The 5,712-nt window shown below is 50.1% G+C and overlaps 1 protein-coding gene across 3 annotated transcripts in view; it reads right to left on the bottom strand.

Moving 5' to 3' along the window:
- LOC110311359 (interferon-induced GTP-binding protein Mx2) overlaps positions 1 to 5,712 on the bottom strand; it is a 32,645-nt gene that overhangs the window by 26,699 nt on the left and 234 nt on the right. Inside the window, exon 1 of one of the 3 annotated variants that reach the window (XM_029470679.1) lies at positions 2,194 to 2,294. The exons of the other annotated variants lie outside the window; for them this stretch is intronic. The gene's annotated coding sequence lies outside the window, so the exon portion shown is untranslated. Of the gene's footprint in view, positions 1 to 2,193; positions 2,295 to 5,712 lie in introns of those variants that run through there. 3 annotated transcript variants of the gene reach the window in all.

The following is a 5,712-nucleotide window of genomic DNA, read 5'->3' as shown; positions in this document are numbered from 1 at the left end:
AGAGTGAACACCCCTTTACTTCAGTTGAGCCTTATCTATTGGTCCATGGCTGTGTTGATTAGTCTTGCTGCACAATCAAGGGACATCACTGCTCCCAGCCTTGTGTTCCATGACCAAAGATTCCTAGTGACCAAGACTTAGGAGTCTGTTCCATTTCTGTTTCCTTCTCTGGGATCTAAACCCTGTGTTCTGTTTGCAAATCACAAGTATGTACAATTCTCCTGAGTCGCCTTTGAGACTTGGTGGATCTTTGGAGCAGAGAAACCAGAAAGGTCACAGCCTTTTCTGCACATTCAGTGTCCTGGATAGCCAGTTGTCCTGTCAACCTGAGGTGACTTCATTGGCCCATCCAGATCTTGGCCCAGTCAAGTAGAAGCTGCTCCCAACACTGGATCAACCCTAATTTTCAGGGGACCTGCAGGACATCCTTGCCTCCTGTCTCCCCACTTCTTGACTCTTTCCCACTGCAGAATGCATTGCACAGAGACCACCACATTTTTTGCAGGCTCATGCCTCACCTGAAGGTCAGGGTCAGGCACACCCAAGTAAACAGGTGTGCGGGGTCTAAGCATTCCTACGAAGGCAGACCTGTGCCTATTCCTTCTGTCCATGGGCTGGCTGGCTTGCTTCTACTCTACAGCACATAGTGGACATTTGTGTGGACATTATATGCCATCTATCAGTTATACTAAAAAAGATCCCTGTGGCAGGGCTCCCTGTTGGGGATATATCCTCAGCCCAGGTGGAAACAAGAAGAGCATGGGAGCAGAATCCAGCTCCTTTCACTTTCAGAATCCCTAACCATGCCTGTCCAGAACAACTCTAGGATGCCAAGAGTGGGAGCCTTCCCAGGTCCATCAGGGTGTTAAAGTGGCCACAGAGAGGCTCAAAAGCCCTTTCTTCTCCAGGGTTCCTGCCCTCCATGGGCCCTGCAGTTGAGCCTTTAAGGATGGAAGGTCTGAGGGACACCTGCACTCTGAGCAGAGGTAGGTCTTCAGACCGCCCAGAGCATGTCCTGTCTAGGTACCAGAAAGTCCCTGGACAGATGCATTTCTCTACACAGATCCTCTGCCAGCTTTTCCAGCAGGGACCCCAAAGCAGGCTCCTGTCTACACTTCAAAGCCTGCTCCTGGGTCACCTGGCTTCCCCTTAACAAGAGACCTCCATCTGATTTCTCATGGACTCCTGGCCCAGGCAGCAGGGAATCTGGAACTTCTTATCTACTAGGCCCCAGATCCAGGAGGCCCTGGGACCCCATCCTCTCCTGTTGCCTCCTAGCAGAGATCATTGCAGTTTGGGGAGCTATTTCAGACTGCTTCTAGAATCAGCAGCTGGGTGGGGCACTGTGTCTAGCCCAGAACACCAGTATTCTGTCTAAACTCCACCCCCACAGTTACCAGTCAACAGCCAGGTGTGTTCCTCCCCACAGTTACCTGGCAACAGACAGGTAGGCCTGGCCCACTATAAAAGGGGCTGCTTGCCCCCTCCTCTCTCTCTCTCTCTCTCTCTCTCTCTCTCTCTCTCTCTCTCTCTCTCTCACTCCAGCTTCTGTCCTTTGCCTCTTGCCCTCGTACTCCCAGTCAGTCCCCATTCCCTTTCCCCCTCTTTCCATGTGGTCATGGCAGGCTTCTACTTCTCTTCTCTCTCCCTCTCTCTGCCTTTCTCTGCCTCCTCTACCCTCTTAACTCCCCTCCCCAAGTCCTGAATAAACTCTATTCTATACTCCTGTGGCTGGTCCTTCAGGGGGAAGGGATGACTTGGCACGGGCCTACCGGGATATGCCCTTCCCCCACACCTCATCACACCCTCATAGAACAAATCTTAATATCTTTTTATCTTTTTATAATCACAACAACCTGTGCTGACACTGACCTCCTTATTTTAATAGCACCAAGAAATGTCCCACAGTACCCCCCACCCCCAGGATCCACAAGGAATCCAGAGGCATCCTTGCCCTGAGCTATGGGGTGTCTTCTAGCCCTGGATGATACTCACCAGTCTCCTGCTTAGTGACAGAGTGCTTGGCTTTCTGGGCTCCAGTGTCTTTAAACAGTGCTGGCTCCACCCCTTCCCAGGGAGAATGGAAACTTAGATTGCCTGAGCTTGCTGTCCTCGCACCTCCACCACACCACCCACAAACTGTTACTGTCCCCATTATTGTCACAGCACCAACAAATGCCCTGCCGTACTCACCAGTGTCTACAAAGAAGCCTTAGAAGGTATCCTCTATCCCTGCACAGAATCCTGTGCAATACTCACCACTCCAGGCTTGGAGACAGAGTGTGTAGCTGCCAGGGCTCAGACCTCTTTAAATAGTGCTGGCTCCGCCCCTTCCAGAGGAGAATCGAAACTTAGTGAAAAACCTGAGCTTTCTGCCCACCCCCACCACACATGAATAGAGCTCAGAAATGAAACTCACCCTAAGGGGGCCTTGGCTGGGTCCTGAGGTTGGGAAATTGATAGTGTATGCTCAGCCCACCAAGACATGTGCACTATGGATACCAGTTTAGAAGGCTGCCTGCTTTCACAGGACCATCCCCCCTCCCCAGCTCTGTGCTGAGCCTTCAGCCTGACTTCCTCTCAGTTGAACACAACCTAGACTAACTTTCTCTTTTCACTGGATTCTTCCAGCTGCACTAGGAAGGGTCAGAGACAAACCATACCAGAAATCACTGAGGAGCCCTGCCAGCCCTTCTGGGTCCCTTGTGACAATAGGTTTAGAGGTCTGAGCACACTGCTACTGCAGGGCTGGTGAGGGTGAGAAGTGCTGGCCTTCTGGGGCCTGCTGCACCTTGCCCTTCTCTCCAGAGGAGAGCCCTGCTCTGCAGAGAACATCTCCCAGCTCAGGGAAGTCAGTGTCTGTCCTCAGAGCCCTTAGACTTGCTTGCTGCAGCCCTTTCCCTGGGCTGCCTGCCCTGTGAACTAGAGGGACAGACACCAGGGTCCTCTTAGAGTAGACCATGTCACAGGGTTTTGACCCCAGCCCCAAGAGTGAGGGCAGATTTGGTGGCTAGCACCTGGTCCATGCCGGTGGCTCTCACAAGTGGGATCAAGCATGGTTCCTGGCATACAATGTCCTTTGGCCCTAGAAAGCATAGTGATGGGAAAGGCAGGTTCAGTGATCTCAGATGATGACACCCAGTGCTCTGATTTGTTTAGCTCCTTTCCCTCCTACTCCCTCCCTCCCTGTTGTGTTTCTCAACTCAGCTCCGACTTAGTTTCACTTTCATTTCTCTGGTTCTTGGGGAAATTAATTCAGCCTGTGCCTGCCTGATTCAGGGCAGAAGCCCAGAAGGAAGCTGGAGGGAAGCTGGAATCAGTGGGGCTGGTGACCTCAGGGAAGTGACAACGCCTGGAGAAGGGGCAAGAGGTGTTATCAGTGAGCAGTGCTGAGAGGAAGAGGCCTAGAAGAGCTTGTGAGACAGGGGAAAGAACTGGGCTGCACTGGGATCGGTGGCCTTGAAGATGTTAGGACATGCACCTGCCTCAGGCTGCCAGTCATTCTACACTCTGGCTGCCATGCTGCAGCAGCTTGCACAGTTTTGCTGGTGTCCAGGACTGAAAGAATTGCAGAGCAAACCCCGACCTGCACTGTGTAGGTTCTATCCTTGCCTCTGCAGTGTTTGGACTGAAGAAAAGCTGGAGGACAGAGCAGACAGGGCACAGATGCATGCAGAGTGTGCTCTGCGTTTGTATTAGAGGATGGACGGAAGGGTAGTGGAACAAGAGCATTGTGCCAGGGGTCGGGGGAGGGGTGGGGTAGGAGGAGACAGACCATAGCCAGAGCTCACATCCAGTTTCTGACAGAAAGGGAAGGCTTGGTAACCAACAGGTCCTGCTTCTCCCAATCATCTTTTCTACTTAACCAAATACACAGCTGGAGATGCTTACCAAATACACAGCAGGTAGGCAAGTCATCACTGTGGTGGTTTAGATGAGATGTCCCCTATAGTCTTGGACATATGAACACTTGCTCCCCCCTCCCCGCCCCCCGCCCGGTTGACAGCACTAATAGGTTTCCTCCACCACGAATGAAATAAGCCAATTCGAGCCAAATTAAAAATTTAAAAGGGCAGGTTTATTTGGGAATGGCTCTCAGCAAGAGGAATAAGACATGTCTGCTACAGGCTGGGCTTATGTCCAGGTATGGCCACATAAGGTGGAGATCTGGGTGGCTAGCAACTTGGGGGGGGTCACATTAGCTATCAGGAATGCAGAACTGGGCTTTTGGTGACTTTTCTTTGATTGGAGGCTTTCTGAGTGGACAGGTAGGGCTGGAGAGATAAGGAGGAACAGAGTTTACTGGATCATGGGGGGTTGGGAGGGGGTAAACTGAGCTCCAACTGAACATGCACTGTTTGGATAATTTAGGAGGTGTGATCTTGCTGAAGGAAATGTGTCACCGGGGCAGGCTTTGAGAGTTTGATGACTCATGTTATTTCTAGTTCATTCTGCTTTGTGCTTGTAGCTCATGATGTAAGCTTTCAGCCTACTTGCTGGTCCAGCTTTTGGCCTCTACCCTCTCAAGCTGGACTCTTATTCTTCTAGAACCATAAGCCCAAATAAACTCTTCCTTCTACAAGTTGCCTTGGCCATGGTGTTTTATTACAACAATAGAAAAGTAACTAAGGCACCAGCAAAGGGGTGTGTGTAATTTTCATATACTTTGCCCAAATGTCAACTGAAGTGGAGAATTAAGGGTTCTTTGAAAAGTCAGATGTGTTGGATGGTGTTTTGCTGGGGCAAACAAGTGAAGGAACATTAAGGAGACACAGGTAAAAGAATGTCTTGCTAAAGTAAGCATGTGAAAGGACATGTAATAAAGGATTCTTCACTGACGACATTGGCCCCCCTTACATTGTATTGTTGAGCTCCATTTGTTGGAACTCCACAGAGAGAAATGCACCAAAAAACAAGTTGTCTTGGCCATGGTGGCATGCTATGGCTTCTTGCCACTTCTGCAGACTCAAGCTGATTGGCAGAGTGATGTCAGCTAAGACTTACATGGAGTTTTTCTAAGTGAGACTCACATGCTGAGGCAAGATCTGTGCTGAGGCAACACCTGTGGGGGACACGTGATGTTTGGAGGGGGTATAAATAGGACCCAATGAGCTGTGATAGACGCTGGGCTTGGTTTGCTGGTAGAACTAGCTGTGCAATGCTTGTTGGTCTCAAGTCTTCGCTGATCTTTGCTTCACTGAGAGAGGCACAGCCAAGAACTTCTCCAGGTGTCCCTCCTAGTCCCTGCTGCTGACTCATGCCGATTTGGCTGAGGCCTGGCTGTCTCTGCTAGGTCAGACCACTGCTGCTGCTATCCCAGCACTACTGAACTAGACTGCTGATATTTTTGTGAAGTGTTAACAAGTGGGTCAAGCTGCTGCTGCTGATTCCTGTGAACTGAACTACTGACTTCCTGACAGTGCAGATAGGATTTTCTCCAAAGAACCATTTCTAACCATGTCCACTTCCCTATATCCTTTCTTTTCCACCATCTCTGATGAGTGGTGGGCTAGAAGGTAGATTAGAGCATTTAAGAAGCAATCTTTCAGAGAAGGCTTTGAAAAAATAAAGTACCAGTAAACCTACTTGTCTTAGGGTTTTACTGCTGTGAACAGACACCATGACCAAGGCAAGTCTTATAAAAAACAACATTTAATTGGGGCTGGCTTACAGGTTCAGAAGTTCAGTCCATTATCATCAAGGTGGGAGCAT

Source organism: Mus caroli, chromosome 16 (genome assembly GCF_900094665.2).
Source record: "Mus caroli chromosome 16, CAROLI_EIJ_v1.1, whole genome shotgun sequence".
Taxonomy (NCBI): Eukaryota; Metazoa; Chordata; class Mammalia; order Rodentia; family Muridae; genus Mus; species Mus caroli.
Note: the sequence above shows the minus strand (reverse complement) of the source record. Positions and strands in the feature narration are given on the sequence as shown.